The 21,058-nt window shown below is 39.0% G+C and overlaps 1 protein-coding gene and 1 non-coding gene across 2 annotated transcripts in view; one reads left to right on the plus strand and one right to left on the minus strand.

The window, feature by feature from the left end:
- The window catches only part of ush2a (Usher syndrome 2A (autosomal recessive, mild)), a 929,735-nt gene that overhangs the window by 238,231 nt on the left and 670,446 nt on the right, over window positions 1-21,058 (plus strand).
- trnak-uuu (transfer RNA lysine (anticodon UUU)) lies at window positions 12,540-12,612 on the minus strand. Its single transcript has one exon. It is a non-coding gene; the product is annotated as a tRNA-Lys (tRNA).

Genomic DNA, 21,058 nt, shown 5'->3' on the forward strand with positions numbered 1-21,058 from the left:
CTTTTCCAGCACACTCTAATCTAGACAATATTTCTTGTCTATTTCTAATTGCCCTCTACAAGGTGGTGGTGAGCTGCCTTCTTGAAATGCTACGGTTCTGCAGGTGCACTCACAGGGCTGTTAGGAAGTTGCAAGATTTTGACTCAGTGACAGTGGAAGAATAGAGATATAGTTCCAAGTCTGGGTGGTGTGTAGCTGAATGGAGAACTTGCTGATGGTGGTGTTATCATGCATACTGCCCTTGTACTTGTAGGTGGTACAGGTCCCAACTCTAGAAGGTTCTGTTGAAGGATGCTTGGTGATGAGTCACACTGTGCATCTGTGGTAGGGAAAGTGACTGTTGAAGGGAATTGATGAAATACTTGATCAAATGGGATGTTTTGTCCTGATGGTGTCAAGCTTTTTGAGTGTTATTGGATCCACACCCATCCAGACAGGTGGATTTTAATGCTGACTTTTACCTTGCTGATCAAGGATATTTTTTGGAGACAGGACATGAGTCACTTGTTGCAGAGTTCCCAGCTCTGACCTGTTGTTGTAGCCATAATATTTACACGGCTGGCATAGTCCAATTTCTGGTCAGTAGTGTGATAATAAGGGGTTCAGCGGCTGTAATGCCATTGAACATCAGGGGATGAAGGAAAGATTCTCTCTCTTGTTGAAAAAAACATATTTCATGTATTCTTTCTTTAGCCCCAGTTCAGACTGTTACCTTTCCTTTCTTTCACTGACAAGTTCCAGGAAGCTGATGTACCTAAAGTCAAATTCCAAAACAGATATTAGCATCACTTTTAATGAGCAATTAACATCTTGAAATTAAATTACTTGCCTCCTGAGGAAGATGATCACGTGCAGCCTACAGCAGTACAGTCAAAGGTAGAAGTTGATGGGTTGAAGCCAGTATCCTGACATCCCCCCTACTCCCTCCCGTCCGTCAACCTCCACATTTCTAAACCTTCACCCACAGTCACTCGCTTCTGTAAATAGAAATTCTCCGCTCAGTGGCTAAACTTAGAAGTTTAAATTCGATATTTTAATTCAATACCATATCATTTACAGAAGTGAGTCAGTAAATTAAAATTAAAAGAGAGGTACAAGTTGAATCTTCAAAGAAAATTTATTTACTTAAATATTTAAAAATCTCCAATAATTAAGATCTGATGAAACAAATGTCCATGCTTCAGAAGTAAATTTTCAGTGCTAGAGAAAATGTTTAGCATTAAAATTAATTGCCCGAACATTTCCTGCTGTTTTGAATAGATTCCTAGAAATATGGCACTGTAATTTTGTACCTTTTTGTGTCCATACTGTGTTGCTAGGGGTAACTAAATAGTGAAGAGGAAAGCCGTATTTTATATATTGACCAACAAAGGAATGACATGCCAACTCAGTCAACTGGACTGAGATTAGAAACTCATTCAGTGCAGTGTCATGAGTTAAAAGGAATGGCCAACAGTGCTCTGCAAGGAAAGTACCACATTTCCTGTCTGCTACCTCACAGTCACAGGGCCAGAACTCACTTGAACTCTGCCACTGCCTCTGAAGGCTCATGAACTATAATTGTCACTATTGCATGCAGTGTATACACTTACAGACTCTCATCCATTTATCTTCCCAAATTACTCACCTTTTCTGTCCTTTGCATTTCCAACTCATGCAATGGGGGCACCTCACAGTTTCTCTTGCCCCTGCATCAACACTTGCCTTGCACTCAACCATCTTTATTCATTGCGTTGTAAAAAAAGAATGTCTGTCAAATGGGTCCTAAGGGTGACAATCAAAGGCTAACAGTGGATATTAATCTCCTTAACCCACAGAAGGAAAGGATGTTGGATTTGGACAAAGACGGGCATGAAAACTCATGTGGGAATATGAAACTCTCCATGGACAGCTAACACCTGAGGTTTATTTTGCTGCGTTACTCTCATTCATAACTTGCACAAGCTTTTATTCCTCTCTTCTCTTCATCAAGCACTAACCCAGTCCAGCAAACCTCTGGCAAAAACAGGTCTGCAGGAGAGACCCTCAGCTCCTTTTCCACCACTGAGGATGAAGCCATTAACGTCAAAAGGTGCATGAGCAAGGCACGTAGTTACACCTTCCATCAGTTCAGAGAGTTACACCTCAGTTGGTTTGATCTACATTAGCCTTGAGAGCTCAATGTGGCGAGCACACCGGTGCAGTTGGTTAAGGAAGAAAAGGGCCCAGGTTTCTGACGTTCAGATAGCAGTCAGAAACTAGAGACTTGCTCAGCCTGAAGAGAAGACAGATTCAAGGGCTTGGAGTTTGACTTTGTCAAAATGCACAGACAGGCACATAACAGCAGACAGGTTTGTCAGAGACGGTCAGTAAACTGGATTGAAATGGATCTACTTACTTCTGGAAAAGCTGGTTCCTGCTAGGGAAAGCTTGCTCTAGAACACTGCTGTCTTTGCACATTGAGCTGTACTCCATCACTGCAGCCTTATCTGTTTAGCATCAATGACAAGGTAACAGAGGGATTCCATATGCCTCTCCTTTGAAGGGAGACAAGATGGTGCCAGAAGGCACTCATAAGGTAGAAGAGCCACACACCAGCCTCTGCAGAAGCTTCTTATCTGGACACTTTTGAGGTTCTTGGCCCCTCCTCCTCCCCTCTGCCTGTGATCACAAAGCCTGCAGAAATCCAAAGTAAGGAACTGATGGGCTGAAATGGTTCATGAATCGGTCTGAAAGCAGCCATTTATTCACTTTTGTTGTAATTTTTTTGCCATTGTCCATGTTGCACAAACAAGTGGTAAATCGTGTGCAAACAGCATTGAAGGGGGCCATATAGCCCATCAAAACTATGACACTCTTTTGTTGAGTAATTCCTCTCCCCAATTCTATCCCCTTATTCCTGCAAATTTTCCTGAACTTTTTTGAATAATTCATGAGGGTATCACTAGCTAGCTCAGCATTTATTGCCCATCCTTAATTGCCCAGAGGGCAGCTAAGAGTCAACCACATTGATGTGGGTCTGAAGTCACATGTAGGGCTGACCAGGTAAGGATGGCAGTTTCTTTCTTTCAAATGAATCAGATGGTTTCTTTCCCACAATCGTCAACAGATTTGTGGTCATCATTGGACTCGTAATTCCAGAATTTTTAAAAATTGCATCAAATTCCACTTTCTGCCATCCTGGGGTTCAAACTCATGTCCCTGGAACATTACTTGGGGCTATGGATTAACAGTCCAGTGATACCACCACTAGGCCATCACCTTTCCCCACTGCTATTCCAATTTACTTTTGAATTCATTACATCTTCATTTTTGCTGTCAAAATTTCCTCATCCTTGGAATTGTTCTAGTAAATCTAATCTGAACATTCTCAAGTACCATCACCTGTTTTCTATTGTGTGTTGGTCAGAATACAACACACCAGTTATGGTTGAAATATCATTCTATACAAGTTCGGCATACCTTTCATCTTTTGTATTCATTATCTTTTCAGCTGAATCTCAAGATAACATGTGCATTACTATTACGCTCACTGTATGACTTGCCACCCTCCAAGGTCTACGTACATGAATCTCCAGAGCCTTTAATCCCTGCACACATTTTAGAAATTTAGCATATTTTCTCTCCATGTCCCTTCTGCCAAATTGACATTATGTCACACTCGGGACCCTGGGTTTGATTCCAGCCTTGGGGGGCTGTCTGTGTGGAGTTTGCACATTCTCCCCGTGTCTGAGTGGGTTTCCTTTGGGTGCTCAGGTTTCCTCCCACAATCGAAATATGTGCAGATTAGGTGGATTGGCTAAACTAAATTGCCCATAGTGGTCAAGGATGTGTAGGTTAGGCGCATTAGTCAGGGGTAAATGTAGAGTAATGGGGTAGGGGAGTAGGTTGCTCTTTGTGAACTTGTTGGACCAGCTGGCCACTTTCCACACCGTTGGGATTCTATGATTCTCTGTACTAAATTCCAATTGTTATTTGTTTGCCGGGCATACTAACCTATTTGTTTAGTTTTTTTAAAAAATTCATTAATGGGGTGTGAATGCTACTGACTGGGCCACTTATTGCTTATTTCCAATTGCCTTTGACAAGGTGGTGGTGAGCTGCCTTCTTGGACCATTTGGGTGCATGTGCTGTAGGTAGAAACACAATGTTGTTAGGGAAGGAGTGACAGCATTTTTACCCAGCTACATTGATGGAACAGAAATATGTTTCTAAGTCAGAATGGTGAGTTGCTTGGAAGGGAACTTTGGTTCCCATGTATCTGCTACTCATGTCCTTTGAGATGGTAGTTGTTGTGACTTTGGGAGATGCTGTCTAAGGAGCGTTGGTGAATTTCTACCAAGCATTTTGTAGATAGTGTACAGTGCTATGATGGAGCACCAGTGGTGGAAAAAGGGACTGTTTATTGTTATGGTAAGAATCAAATGACTGCTTTGTCCTCAATGGTGTCAAGCTTCTTAAGTATTGTTGGGGCTGCATTCATCCAGGTAAGTAGGGTTCATTCCATCACACTCCTGATTTGTGCCTTATAGTTCATGGACAAACTTTGAGGGGTCAGGAGATGAGTTACTTGCTGCAAGCTTCCTCACCTATGACATCCCCTTTTACCCACAATATCTATATGGCTAGTCCGGTTCAGTTTCTGGTCAATAGTAACCCCATGGTGTGGATAATCATGGATTCAGTGATGGTAATTCCATGGATGAGAATTAGATTTTCTTTGTTTGGAGTTGGCTGACAATTGTCAGGTATAACACAAATGCTACTTATTCAGTCCAAACCTGGGTTTATCAAGGCTTTGTTGCAATTGGTCAAAGACTGCTTTGGTGTCTGAGCAGGCAGGAATGAGGCTGAACATTTGCTCCTTCAGTGAATTGTTTCTTTTGTCCCAAACATTTGGACCTGGCAGAACTCCAGTGCTAAGATCAAATGGTTAGGGGCGTGCTCAGCTTTGTCAATCACTTACTGCTTATGCTGCTTGCCACACGTGTAGTCCTGTCTTGTAGCTTCATCAAACTGCCATCTCATTTTCAGATATGCCCATTCTGATCCTGGCATGCCTTGCTCTGCTCTTCATTAAACTAGGGTTGATCTCATGGCTTGATGGTGATGGTGGAGTAGGGATATACCAGACAATGAGTTTGTAAATTGTGCTACTGTTGATGGCCCACAGCATTTCATCATGTCCAGTCTGAAGTTGTTAGATTTGTTTATAGTTCATCTGATTTAGCACAGTGAATGTGCCACAATGTACGCTACCCTCAATATGAAGATAGGATTTTGCCTCCACAAGGAATGATCAACACCTACTCTTACTGTCGTGTACACATGCATTTGCATCAGGCACGTTGGTGAACAAAAGGCTTAACAGGTTTTTCCCTCTTAGTCATTTCCTTGCTAACTGCTATAGACCTAGTCCAGCAGCTGTGTCATTTTGGACTTGACCACTTTGGTCAGTGGTTGTGCTGCTAAGCCTCTGTTGGGAAGTTGTTTTGAAGATCCCATCAATAATACATTTTGCACCCTCTCAGTGCTTTTTCCAACTGGTATTCAGGTGTCCTGATTCATTCATGGAAGGGGCAGGTATATACTAATCAGCAGAAGTTTCCTCACCCATATTGGATCAAACACCCTGAAACTTAGATATCAAATAAAGCAATGGTCTTACCACTAATTCTCGGGAAATATCATGCTTATCAGCTTTCAGTCTTGAAAACCAAACATTTCCCGTTATTTACTGGTTTCTGTCTTACAATTAACTTCTTTTTTTCAAAACTGATATTGATTTTCCTATTCAACCATTTGATTTTATTAATCAGCGTCTTGTTTGTCACTGTGTCAAATGCTTTCTTATAGATAATATCCACTACAACCTGTTTAACCTCCTTCTCTGATACCTTGTCAAAACGTTCAATTTATCAAATACAACTGGTCTTTTACAATTTATCAGATACAATCTATCTTTTACAATTTTTTGGTGGTTCAGCTCAAAGGATGCAAAAATTTCCAAGTGACTTTTCTTTCCCCTAAATTATCATTTCTAGTATTTTGCCAGCACTGATAGGTAAACTTTGCAATCTATACTTAATAAGAACCACCAAAGTCATTTCTTGAACAAGAATGTCAGATTTGTCATTTTGAAATCTTCTGATACAATGTTTGTAAATAGAGATAGTTACAAGAGTTGCAAATCCTCTGCTATATCCATCTCCACTTCTGTTTGCAAGCCATCTGGAACAAGCACTCATCAAGTTTAAGAGGAACGAACCTAATGAAAGGTTACTTTCTGAAATGTGGACTCCCCTTCTTCTCTGATGCTGCTTGACCTGTTGAGCTTTTCACAGCTCTACTCTTTGTCCACTTCAGTATCTCTCCAGTATCTGCAGTCCTCGCTAACTCCCACTCATCAAGTTTCGCTGGCCTTTCCAGTGCATCCTGCCTTTGAATTACCACTCCAACAATTACCTCCACCATCTCTACCTCTGCTGATATTTTGTTACCTTCCTTTACACCTATTCAGAGTGCTCATAACATTTTCCAGTTCTTTGCAATGCCTGTAAGAATATAAAACCTTTGTTTCAGATAGGCTCATCTTCTTTACTTGTTGCATGCTGGCAGATGATTTTTGGATTACCTTTTGCATTAACTGCCATTCTGCTCTCATGATCTCTTTCTTCCTTCTCGATGTATTGGATTCGCCTTGGTTCTTGCTTGAATGATTCACCTGACATGTAATCTATACCCTCTGTTTTTCATCATAATCTCTATTAGCCCTGTCATCCAAGGAACTCTGGCTTTAGTTCCACTACCTTTCCCTCTTGTTGGAATGGACCTAACCTGGAGAAACAGGACAACACAGCAACTGATTTTGATGTCTAACTCTGTGATTACAGAGATTTCAGATGCTTTTGCCTGATTTGTTCTTGAATAATGATGAGTGCTGATCATCCCTCAGTGATTTCTATAATAAATCGGAGTCATTGTTAAACATAACAGGACGGTTGGTGGCAGAGAAAATGATATAACAGTCTCAAACGCAAGAAGTTTGTGAATCTTTATGTATGGCTAACCTTATTTGAGCCTCTTGATTGATAATTTCCTTCTACACTCAGATTACACGCTAAATATACTTTTAGCATTAATGCATAAACTGGAAATTTATTTAATCCAATGTTAACAGATAAGTGTTTCAACTATTCCGATGACAGTCTTATGAGTTCAGGCATCAACCCATTTCTTTTAAATGATGATAATAAATAAAGGAATGCTATAAGAATATCATCCACTAATATTGACAACTGTAATTTCAAGGCTGTGGAGTTTCATTGTAAAATGAATTAGTTTAAAAGTGTTAATTAATCTTATATCTTTTTAATTTTGTCATAGCATCATTTGAGCAAGAAAATTTCCCTTATGCATTATGTGTATTGCCTTTCCATGCAAAGTATATTTTAATATTATGTATTGAATAATTTGTTAAAACCATTTCTAGGCAACTACTTTTGATTGTTCCTATCCTCTGTCAAAATGCATCCTGTCACACTCTCCTGTAATAAGTTCCAACTGCCATTTGCTTTTCTACTCTGCTGTTCTCCCTATTCTCTGTTGCAGTCAATTGGTATTATCTTCGGTGTCGGTCACATCTCCAAGTTTGATGTCATTGACAAAGTTTGAAATGTTACACTGTGTTCCAATGTGAAGAGGCAGGAAGGCTAGCACTGAAACTTGGGGAACAATGCTGTCTACCATCTCCCTGTCTTGAAAACAAACATTTACCATGAGTTGCTGATCTCAGCCTTTTATCCAACTGTTACGTGACACTTTGTCAGATGTTTTCTTAATATTTACTTTGAGAATGTCCACTGTAACCCCTACCTTCTCTGTAATCCCATCAAACTATCAATTTGTCAAACCTGATATGCTTTTTACGAAGTTCTGCATGCTAGCCTCAAAAATGCAAACTCTTCAAGTGCCTTTTTTCTTAACTATTATTTCTAAAACCATTGATATTAAAATGAATCTAGATCATATAGTATAAAAAAAACTCACTGTATCTGTAATATGGGATTTAGAAATGCATGTTTGGAGCCATGTCCACAATGAATGCATTTTGAAAACATACATGCATACTGCCATTGATTTTCCTAATTTTCATCTTAATGCATGAAAACTTCCACTGGAATTGGGAAGAGAGGAGAATGTAAGCAGCATGGATTTGTGAGAATTCAGTTTATTTTGGTAACAGTCTTTTCATCTCCTATGCATATTTCTGTAGTTTTCACAGATCACCTTCTTTTGTCAATGGATTTAAAATACATCCATGGATGCACTTCTCTGTGTTGCTTGCAGGTGATGTGAAATCGACATACCTACTGCAGATTAATATTGAGAACTTCAAGTCAAGATATAATTCTCCAGTGAGAAATTTGAGACAAACTGCTAAAGATCTGTCATAATTTTTTTTAAATAATGTTCAACATCTTTCATCTGCTAGCAGTATAAACTGAGTGTGATATCAAAAGTGTAGTAAAAGAAATCTCAACAATGCTGCTATTTTGGAGTGCAGCAAGAAATGTTTAGCTAGTCAGTTTAAAATACCAAAGAGAAAAATGTGAAAGCTTATGAATACATGTGCCAGTAGTCTTACAGTTAAAAAAGTTATACTTAAGGTGAATAGTCAACAAAATTATTAACATAACAAGTGTTGGTGCTTCAGAAGAAAAGTGAATCAGTCTAATGTTTGGCTGCAGGTGGAAGTTTAATGATATTGCAGTGAATTTTATCATGCACAAGTGCAACAACTTCACAGATACAAAATGGTGTTCATAATACTGCACTGAGTGCTATGAATTGGCTAGATACACTTTGATGAGATAGCATTCAATAAAATGCTCATTAATTTCATCATTAGCAAGGGTGTGCAAAGAACCGAACCAATTCCTGTGTCATGCCCAATTAACATCCCATGGTGGAAATCCCATTAGTATTGTTGAATTCACTAATGGGAAAACTAATGGGCATGCTACCTGGGGACATTAATTGGCCGTGACACTAGTTCTGGTTTTAATTACTGGACTAGACTAATGTAATGTAATGGGTGTTTGTCAAATAGTAAAGTAGTAAATTTCTAATATAAATGCAAGCAACAGATTATAATTTCCTAATTTATATCCATACATGTTTCCATACCACAATTTTTTATGTACAGTCTTTTACTAACACATTATCTGAAGTACCTATCCCTGTCTGGATAATTTGGAATGAATTGATTACTTTTTGTGTTGGGAAACATAGCTTGGATTCTCTAATGCACATCATCAAACTTTTGCATGTGAAACCAATTAGAAATTTCGGCAAAGCCCTGTGATGTCGACTCTCTGGCTATATTTTACTACATCTAACCATCTCGCTTCCCATTTGTACACCACTTATTGCAAATTACATCACGATAGTGCATACATGTTTGCCTGCAATTTGCATGTTGATTGGCACTTTTTCCACCTAAACTGAACATCCAAGCTTGTTAGATGTTGAGCAGTATATAGGAAGCCCTTTATGAAATACAGGAAAAAAGCCTTTTTTCAACCACATGAGTTATTTTTGTTTCATAGTTTGTAGGCTTCTTGTGGCAGTTACAATACTGCTGATATTTCGAACAGAAATACAAATATCACAAATTGATTTCTTAAAGTATCTCAAATCAAACTGCATTTGAAGCACTGTGCACCCCCTGCTTGATATTCCCAGACAAAAATCTACAAACACAAGTACTCAAAATTATGTAAGCATGTAAGAAATAGATGTGGGAGTAGGTTATTTCTTCCTTCAAGCCTATGGTCTTTTCACCAAGATCTTGCCTGATTTTCTACCTCAACACCACCTTCCTTGTATCTGTTCATTTCCTCAGTATTTCCTTAGGTAATTTCATTCTGTTTTGAATATACTCAACAACCAAACATCTATTGCTTTCTGGGTTAGAATCTGCCAAAAATGTATTTATTTGAATGAAGAAATTTCTTGTTAGCTCAGTGTTAAGTGGCCAACTCTTCTATTTTGTGAATGTAATCCTGTGTTTTAGATTCTTCATCCATAAGAAATCATTTCCTCATCATTTTGTCTGTCAAGCCTCCTATATATCTTGTATGGTTTAGTTAGATTACCTTTAATTTCATATGGTAAAACAAATAAGAGCAGGACTTATACAATTAACGGTAGGACCTTGGGTAGAATTGTAGAACAAAGAATGTGAGGAGTTAAGGTACATCAATCTTTGAAATCTGCAACACAGGTAAAATGGGTGGTTAAGGCGGCATTTAGCATGATCGCCTTCCTTGCTCAGACTTTTGAGTATACAATTTAGGATGTCATGTTGAGGTTGTACAGGATGTCAGTGAGGCCTCTTCTGGAATATTGTGTGCAATTCTAGTTGCCCTGCTAAAGGAACAGTATTAGTAAATTGGAGAGGGATCAGAAAAGACTTACCAGGATATTGCTGGGAGTGAGGGGCTTGAGCTATAAATGTAGGCTAGGATGTTTTTTACTGAAGTGCAGGAGGTCGAGGGTGACCTTATTGAGGTTTATAAAATCCTGAGGGGCAGAGATAAGGTGAATAGCAAGCGTCTTTTCCCTAGGGTGGGTGAGTTCAAAACTAGGGAGCATATTTTTAAGTTGAGAGGATAAAGTTTTAAAAAGGACATGAAGGGTAGCCTTTTCACATGGAGAGTGGTTAGTATATAGAATGAACTGCCAGAGGAAGTGGCGGATGCAAGTACAATTACAACATTGAAAAGAGTTGGATAAGTACATAAATAGGAAAGGTTTGGTGGGAGATGGGCCAAATATGGGCAAATAAGACTAGTTTAGTTTGGGGACATAGCTGGACTGAAGCATTTGTTTCTATGCAAACAACTCGATGACTCTATAACTTTCCCAATACACAAGCCAAAATTCATTCAGTAACTAATATCACCCACAACAGATTAAACTGATTGTTCTGCTCACTTATTTTTACAACTTCTGTTCACAACTTCTGTGACATGTTTCTTTACATAACAACAGTAATCTCACTAAATAAAATGCTGAATATATTGACTATTAAGCACCTTGGTTTATTTTGAAAACCTGTGACATGCGCTGTGCATCTTTTTAGAGGATAACTTAAAGATGGGATTGGCCTGATGTGAGATACTGGGCATGAGTTACCTTTGCCAGAGCAAATGTCAAGGGTAATGTAGGTGCCAACTTACCTTGGGATGAAGTCATAAATGAGTTTTCCAGAGATGACCATTTTGATGGGCAAGCACAGTGAATTGGTTGGTGTATTGGCAGCCCTCAGAAAGGCTGAGCTCAATCCCAAGCAGGAGAGAAAATTCCAGCTACAACTTGGCACAGGGCTATGGTCAGAGCCTGCAGCTCATCCTTCCCAGCTTGAGGAATTGTTCGATTCCTTTGGACCATTTGTGGCTTCAACTATGGTGTAATAACTGATGTTTAAGTATCAGATTCCTGTGCAACAGAAGTAATGTTTGAGTAGTGCAAAGAATGCTTGGACTGTTTACAGGCAAACTCAGCTTGTTGTCATACCAGCTTGTACTGCTGCCATCATTCTGTGTTTGCAGAGCCAAACGATATCAACTAATGGCTGGCACCAGTTCTCCTTTCCAAACTGGATGAAAGGCCTCTTGGTTAACCATAAGGACAGGCCACTAATGAGGCTTAACAAGAAGAGATATGTGTCATCAGAGATTGTCATATGTCTCAGATGCAATATGAATAACTATCAAACTAAATGTAATAAACTTATTCATAATAATGAGTATTGAGCTTAACTTCTGCCATAGACTTCATATGGGTATCTAGCCACATAGACTCAGTAACATTGACTGATACCAGCAAGAAAGGTTAATGATAGTGAATCTACCCAAAGTTACTCAGCTTTACCATTATAAGTGTGACGATGCTCTTCCTTTAACAAGGTTGTGGTGTCCTTAGCTTTTTTTTCAGAGACGTTGTAAAAGACACAGGCTCTGAAAAGTCTAAGTTGAAGGGCTTTGGGGCCTGTTTGATAATGAATGATACTGCCTCAGACAACAGACTTTCAAGTTTTTGAAAAAAAATCTTGTACAATGAAAGGGTAGTGGCCAGTTCTTGCAGCTCAGCTTTTCTCTTCTTTGGTTTGGTTTTTAGCAGGTAGTGTTGTGAAGCTACTGGACCTAACAAAGCAGGTCCTTGCTGGTGCTAGGTTAGATTACCTAGTGTGGAAACAGGCCCTTTGGCCCAACAAGTCCACACCGACCCTCCGAAGAGCAATCCACCCCAGACCCTTTCCCCTACCTATTCCATCTAACACTACGGGCAATTTAGAATGGCCGATTCACCTAACTTGCACATCTTTTGACTGTGGGAGGAAACCAGAGCACCCGGAGTAAACCCACGCAGACACGGGGAGAATGTGCAAACTCCACACGGACAGTTGCCTGAAGCAGGAATTGAACCTGGATCCCTGGCACTGTGAGGCAGCATTGCTAACCACTGAGCCACTGTGTTGCCCTAAAGGTGGCTGCCCGAGCAGGGACTCGAACCCTGGACCCTCAGATTAAAAGTCTGATGCTCTACCGACTGTGCTACCTGGGCTCACTCATTTTTATGTCATTTTAAATATTTTTCTTCAACAGTAGAAAGATTATTTTGAACCATTTAGAAGTCTAACAACTTTATTTAAAATAGAATCATAGGGTTTTACAGTGCAGAAGGAGGCCATTCAACCCATCATTACTTTACTGTCTCCCAGCTCTTTTTCCAGCCTTATCTCCATCGTTGTCTAAATTTATCACTTTCAAATATATTTCCAGCTCTCTATTGAAACCTACAATGGAATCCACTTCAATCATTCTCCCAGGCAGCGCATCCCAAATTCTAACAACTCTTTGTGTAAAGACATTTCTCCTTATCTCACACCCAGCTCTCTTGCTGACAGTCTTGAAATTATGATCCCAGTTACTGGCATACTAACTAGTGGTAACTGAATATCCTTCTTTACCCTGTCAAAAGTGCTTATACGTTTGAACACCTCAATAAGGTCACTTCTTGATCTTCCCTGCTTCAAGGAGAATAAACCCAATTTCTCTCATCTCTCCCTATATCCAAAACCCTTCATTCCTGGTAACATTGTAGTCAATCTCCTCTACACCCTGTTAAGGTGTTTAACATCCTTCCTTAAAAATGGTGCCCATAACTGATCAGAATTCTCGAAATATGGTCTGACCACTGATTTGTAGAAATGTAGCATCGTTTGCTTTTATACTCTATGCTTCTATTTATAAACCCAAGGATCCTATAAGCCTTCTTAATAACTGTTTGCCTGACCACCTTTGGAGAATTTTGTATTTGAATTCTGATGTCCCTTTGTTCCTATACTGTACTCCGCTCAAAGTTTTACCATTGAACCTGTATTGTCGCTGTGTTTCTTCTACCAAAATGCTTCAGCTCACATTTCCCCACATTGAGATTCATCTGCCAGCTGCCTGCCCATTTGGCCAACTTATCAATGTCTTTCTGAAGTTGCTCAGCATTAGATTAGATTAGATTAGATTACTTACAGTGTGGAAACAGGCCCTTCGGCCCAACAAGTCCACACCGACCCGCCGAAGCGCAACCCACCCATACCCCTAACTTAACACTAAGGGCAATTTAGCATGGCCAATTCACCTGACCTGCACATCTTTGGACTGTGGGAGGAAACCGGAGCACCCGGAGGAAACCCACGCAGACACGGGGAGAACGTGCAAACTCCACACAGTCAGTTGCCTGAGGCGGGAATTGAACCCAGGTCTCTGGCGCTGTGAGGCAGCAGTGCTAACCACTGTGCCACCGTGCCACCCAAATTATCCTCATAATTCACTATTCTCCCTATCATCTGCAAACATATATTTTTTGTTTTCAACAACCATCTCAAATTGTGTCTATGAACCAGAAATAGCAACAGTGCCAACACCAATCCCTAGGGAACACCACTTTCAACTCATCTTCAGTCTGAGAAATGCCCATTGAGACCGACCCTTTGTCTTCTATCTTTAAGCCACTTTATGCTACATAGGATCAACCAATACCAAACATTTCTAATTTACTAACCAACCTGCTTAGTAGCACCATATCAAATGCTTTCTGAAAGTCCAAATAAACAATAGCCATATCACTACCCTCATTCGCTGCCTGTGTCACCTTGTCAAAGATCTCAAATAAATTTGTCAGACATGACCTACCCTTGATAAAGCCATGAAGACTGTCTGGTATTAACTTATTTTTCTCTAAGTATATAATGATCTTATCCTATGTTATGCCGTCCATCAGTTTTTCTACTACTGACTTCAAACTGACAAGAGTATAGTTTCCTTTGCCCCTTTCTTAAACAATGGTGTCACATTTACAATCGTCCAGTTCCCTCGAACTAATCCTCTGTTCAGAGAGAAAATAAATCAATTTCTGAAAATGAAAATAAGATGCAAGTTTAAAATCTATGCTAGAGCAACAATAATTCTTAACAATAAAGAATTATTAAATAATCTTTATTATCCAGTAATAAATTATTACAATATTTTTAAAATATTAGTGAAGATAACATTTAATACATTCAAAGTGATTGCACAATTCAAAACACTGAACAGTGAAACCAGCTACATTTATGATTTATAAAAAAAGTCCTGCAACAGTTTTCAAGTAAATCCTTTAAATATGTAAAAACAATTACAATGGAGAAAGTTGTTATATCTTCAAACAGATTTACAGTAACAAATGGTTCAGACAAGGAATTGAACTTGACTCAATGGAAGAGAAATTTATGTGATATATAATTGCTTCAAGGTTACAGAAGCAGTGGGGCCATGGTGAGACAACTCCTGGAATATTACGTACAGTTTTGGTCTCCTTCTCTGAGGAAGGATGTAATGGCTATGGAGACAGTACAGTGAAGGTTAAGTAGACTGATTTCTGGGATGGCAGGACTTGCATACAAGGAGAGATTTGGACTGGTTAGGACAATATTAATGGGAGTTTAGAAGGAATGAGGGTAATCTCACTAAAGCCTATAAAATTCTGAAAACATGCAAAGATTATTGATAAAGTTGACAACATGTTTTCTCTGAAACTGTATTCTTAAGTTAAACTTGTTTTCTCTTTTATTAATGTAAGGTAATTTACAAATGTGTTTACAAGATTGTTGAAGTTGACTGTGTTTTTTTTAAAAATATGATCTTCTATCAGACCTATAAAAGAAAGAAGTGCATTCACTAGTGCTTCTCTATACTGAAAACAAAGAAATCATATTGGATATAAACCTAACCAGTCCAGTTGTGTTTGCATGAAGGGCTGCACAATTGCCATTTGCCTTCTTCATTGCCTCCTTTATCTGCAAGATTATTTTAAGTGGCTGGTGTACAAGGAGACCCATGTTTCATTCTCAATCTATCCCCATTAGATAATATCTACCTGCCTGTTTTTGCTACTAAAGTGGATACCTTCACATTTCTCCACAATATACTTGATCTGTCATGAATTTATCCATCCACTCACTCGACTTATCCAAATCATGCTGAAACATCTCTGCATCCTCCTTACAGCTAAGCTTGCATTCCCACCAAGCTTTGTGCCTTCTGCAAACCTGGAGATATTGCATTTAATTCCCTCATTTAAATAATTAATGTAAATTGTGAATAGTTGAGATCCATGCTCAAATCCCTGTTTTACGTCATTGGTCACTGGCTGCAACCTGCTTGTTTATATTCTTTGTTTTATGAGTACAATCAGTTCTTTATCTATGTTAGTATACTACCCACAATCCCATGCACTTTCATTTCACATGCTAGACGCTTATGTAGGACCTTATCAAAAGCCATCCAAGTAAACTACATTTTAGTGGACACAATTATGACCCAGGAAAGGATTAAGAAAACTTATGTGATGTTTCAGCTTAAAATTGTTGTAAATTAGCTATGCACAAGCCTCCATGCTAAAATTGCTATGCCTTTCTAAGACAGAGAAAAACTGTAAGGACATTCTGGGGCAATGGGCCAGATTTTCCAATCTGAAGATCATTCCTGCAGCAACAAACAATGAAAAATGTAATATAGGCCCCCTCAGAGGTTCTGAGGCACTAATTACCTTGGAAATTTACATTTTAGAGTACCTGACTTCTGGATCCTCACAACATTGTTCAACTTTGAGTTAGAGTGGGAGACTTGGATAGTACTAACTCAATTTCTTGAATAGTATTCAGGAAAAATGAGTGGCATTAAACATCTACTGTAATTCTTTGCTAGCTATAAAACTGACCCACTATCAACTCATCACTCATTGTGTGATACCACTCCATCCCATCCCATCCCAATCCACATTAAGTCAACCAGAGTTGATCCATTCTAGCCCCTCACCCACTGACCTACCCTCAGCTTCACCCACCTGTCATCCTATGCCCTTTACCCACTTGGCACTCTATCAGTTCATCCACTTACTTACCACTCCTTGCATCATTCTCATCCATCCACCTTAACTTCACACACAGTTACACACCTACCTCCTTTCTGTGACTTTTCAAAGTCCCTTTGGGATATTTATATCCTGGAATAAGGCAGTTACTGCTGTAAGAAGGGGTGTTATTTAACTTTCAATCCCATCCAGTTTTGTGATGTGAGGTTCCTAGACCAGGTACACTCTGTGTTTCTTAAGGAACCCAATTTGAAGATCCAGGCCAGAAATGGTGAAAAATGAAAAATGCTGAAGTGGCAATGTGATGATGGTGTGGTGCATGTTTCTCTCTTTTTATTTTGCTTTCAGATCAAACTAGAATCTTAGGCTCAGTTTTGAATCTGAAAGACTAGAATCAATAATAACTGCGAGGAGGGAAAACATTGTGCAATTTAACAGTGAGAGCTGATTTCAATGTTCCAATTCCATCTCCTGGCAGCAGCCAGAAGTTGGCTGGCAGTTGTGCATGTAATCACAGAGTTGAATGCAGTAGAGTTGAGATGGGCAGCGAGTGCAGAAATTAGATGTCATGCAATTGATTGGTGGGAGAGAAGGCAACAGGGAGTTTGAAGTGAAACATTGGCGGGAAGTTGGATATTGGCAGTCAGGGAGAGAGAAGTTAGACATTGGAGGATGTGTATCCATTGGATATTGGACATTGGTGGGGTAAGTCACGGAGAGGAAAACAAGACTGCAGCATGGTTGGAACTAGGTAGGCTTGCTGAGCCAGGTAAAAACACTCAATTCCACATGCTGTCTAAGCAATATTGGAAAGCGCATACGCTGCCAGATTTCCCAACATCTCGGAAACTTGGCCAACCAGTGTAAAAATCAGATGGAGATTTAAATCTTTTTAGTGATGATCCTACCTCTCCAGAAAAAGTTAGTTGTTGAACCTCCAACATCTCCATTAAAAGCAGAATTGGATGCAGTGGAGTCATGTTCAATTGGAACCTCCCCATTTTGAAGTTCTAACTTATCTTCCACTCCACCCCTGTCGATTGTGTGAGGTTTATGCTCTGCCCAATTATTTGGTTTGAATCCACTGTGTTACACACTACTTGTTTATTCTGTATTGAAAACTTAACTACAGGGAAAGTGCAGAGTTACTTGATGAATTCTCGGAACATTCGATACTTCATAATCGTAATAATATTTATATATTCCTCTTCAGTGTTAATTAGTACCACAAAAATAAGAATGAATTGATCTTCTAACTTTATACATTGCACAGAATATTATTAGTTTGATGAAAAATATTCACCATCACTTTACTGGTCATTCAATAATTTTGCAACATGATTGACATTGGTAGAATCCTAAAAACAAATGCAATGCTTTTGACAGACTTTAGGTGTAATTAGAGAATGACGAATACATTGTTTCAGGGTTAGAAGCGCTTAATTTCTTTATATAAAATATGTTTGAACATTTTCTTGCTCTGTAAACATAATGTTAAACCATTTTCCACATTGTATAACTGACTCAGCCGGACAGTTATCTCTAATGTAGAGGTTGGTAGATTTGTGTCCCATGCCAGCATTTGAACTCCTGGACTGACAAACAGCAGTACTGAGTGAATGCTGCCGAACAGTAGAGCAGATACATAGAGGAAGTTGAGACATTACACTGAGGTGCAACATGCCTATTCCTGTGTACCAAATGGATATTAGGAGATTCAGGAACTATTCAAAGTAAGGTGTATTTGCCAACATTTTTCTGTTAACGAATGCACAGAATAATTGATTAAGTAGTCAACGCTACTGAAATCATAGCAAATCAAAATTAATTCACTATCAGAAGGTGTTTTGAAATATTTTGATGTGATAAAGCACTGGGTAAGTACAAGTTGTTGTGATAAGATGCGGATCATTTTGTCCCTTCCCTGTGTGCTAATGGTACAGCTGGAAACCTATTACATTCTGGGCTTTCCAGAAGCTGTTACGTATATGTGGCTGAGCATTCCCGTTCGTGGAAAAATGGTGATGTGGTCAGGCTGGTTTGCTGATGTTGATTTATGTGAATGAAGGATAGAGGTGGATGCTGGTCTTGGAGCGTGCAGATTATTTTTTCAGTCATTCAAGGAATCAGAGCATTTATTGCTCATCCCCAATTATCCAAAGAGCAGTTAAGAGTCTACCACATTGCTGCCGGTCTGGAGTCATAATGTAGGTTAATCTAGATAAGAATAACTATTTCATTCCCTAAAGGATGTTAGTGAACCAGTTGAGTTTTTCCAACAATCAACAACACTTTCATGGTCATCATTAGTCTCTTCAATGCAGATTTTTTTATTGAACTCAAATTCCACTGACTGCATTGACAGTATTAGAATCTCAGTGCCAAATTCCGGTCGCTTTCCTATCGGAACGATGTTGTGAAACTTGAAAGGGTTCAGAAAAGATTTACAAGGATGTTGCCAGAGTTGGAGGATTTGAGCTAAAGTGAGAGGTTGAATAGGCTAGGGCTGTTTTCCCTGGAACATTGGAGGCTGAGGGGTGACCTTATAGAGGTTTATGAAATCATGAGGGGTATGGATAGGATAAATAGATAAAGTATTTTCCCTGGGGTGGGGGAGTCCAGAATTAGAGGTCATAGGTTTAGGCTGGGAGGGGAAAGATATAAAAAGGACTTAAGGGGTAACTTTTTCATGCAGAGGGTGGTACATGTATGGAATGAGCTGCCAGAGGATGTGGTGGAGGTTGGTACAATTGCAACATTTCAAAGGCATCTGGATGTTGAAGAGCATCACATAAAAAGGCTTTTCTGTGTAATAAATATTAATAAAATGGAAAATGTTGTGTAGAGTTCTCATGCATTAGCTATTTTAATTCGAAGTTATCGTAAATGAATTGTAGAATCATAGAATCCCTGCAGTGCAGAAAGAGGCCATTTGGCTCATTGAGTCTGCATTGAATTTTTGAAGAGCATCCCATTCAAACCCACCCTGCCATTCCATCTCTGTATTAGGAAGGGTTTTGAGGGATATGGGCCGGGTGCTGGCAGGTGGGACTAGATTGGGTTGGGATATCTGGTTGGCATGGATGTGTTGGACTGAAAGCTCTGTTTCCATGCTGTACATCTTTATGACTCTGTGACCCTAATTTTATCTGGGTCTCTAGATTAATAGTCTAACTATAATAGCACAAGGCCATCACCTTGCTTGTGCTGAAGACAGAGTTGAATAAGAAGCCAGAGAACCAAGCAACAAGTTGCTATCACCTGGTAAGCACTTTGACTTTCCTATCGGGAAATGGTTACATCTAGTTTCTCGAGAAGTGAGAGAAGAATTGGAAGCTGCTGAAATGATGCAAATTGAACTATTAAAAACAAGCAAATTCTTTGAAATAAAGTTGTTGCTGCTGCTCATTAGTGGGATTCTGAACTTGCTGTTTAAACCTTAAGAGAAAATTCAGAATGTTTTTCTTGACAGGGCGATTCTGTTTTTTTTCCCATTTTCACCTTATTTTCCATTATTGCTCACCATTATGCTTAGGAAAATGGAAAGTCTGCTACCCACGTTGCACTGCACAAAATAAAAAGGCTTTTCTGTGTAATAAATATTAATAAAATGGAAAATGTTGTGTAGAGTTCTCATGCATTAGCTATTTTAATTCGATGTTATCGTAAATGAATTGTAGAATCATAGAATGCCTGCAGTGCAGAAAGAGACCATTTGGCTCATTGAGTCTGCATTGAGTTTTTGAAGAGCATCCCATTCAAACCCACCCTGCCATTCCATCTCTGTAACCTTGCATATGGTTTTGACCATGGCTAACCCACCTAACCTGCACATTCGTGGACATCATGGGACAATTTTTAGCATGGCTAATCCACTTAACATGTTCATCTTTGGACTGTGGGAGGAAACCTACATAGACACGGGGAGAACATGGCAACTTCACACAGTCACCTAATATTGACATTTAGTGTTGATGTTTTGTTTTGGAATGTTGCATTTAACATATATATTCCTAATTATCCATCTTGATTACAATGACCAGAGTGGGAAATAGATATAAATTAATTACAAAACGTAAGATATGCAATCTAAAGTGAAAATGTTCTTTATAGACTAATGCTTTGAGTTCACTTTATATGGTGTATTATTGTTCGACACCAGTACTAAATGTTGAGCACATTTTATTTGTGAAGAAAAGACTTTTAATGATAATATTTGGTATAAGCCATTTCAGTACTAACCTTTAAAAAGCACAACTATCAGAACCTCTTTCATAAATAGCTTCTTTCCATGTTTAATATCCACAGTTTGTCAAAATTCCCTTGTTTCATAGTAATTAGGACATAATTAATTTAATAAGAATACAGTGACGTTTGCACCACAGTGGTAATATCACTAGATGAGTCATCCAGAAGACTATGCTAATACTGTCGTTCAAATCTCAACCTGATAGAATGTGAATTCACTTACTTAAATCTGGAATTTATTTCCAATAATGGTGACCAGGAAACTTTTACTCCCTGTGTAAAATTCTATATTTTAGTTCTATCATTCACTAATAGACTTTGGGAAAGGAATCAACCATCCTTATCTGGTCTG

Source organism: Chiloscyllium punctatum, chromosome 11 (genome assembly GCF_047496795.1).
Source record: "Chiloscyllium punctatum isolate Juve2018m chromosome 11, sChiPun1.3, whole genome shotgun sequence".
In the NCBI taxonomy this organism is placed as follows: Eukaryota; Metazoa; Chordata; class Chondrichthyes; order Orectolobiformes; family Hemiscylliidae; genus Chiloscyllium; species Chiloscyllium punctatum.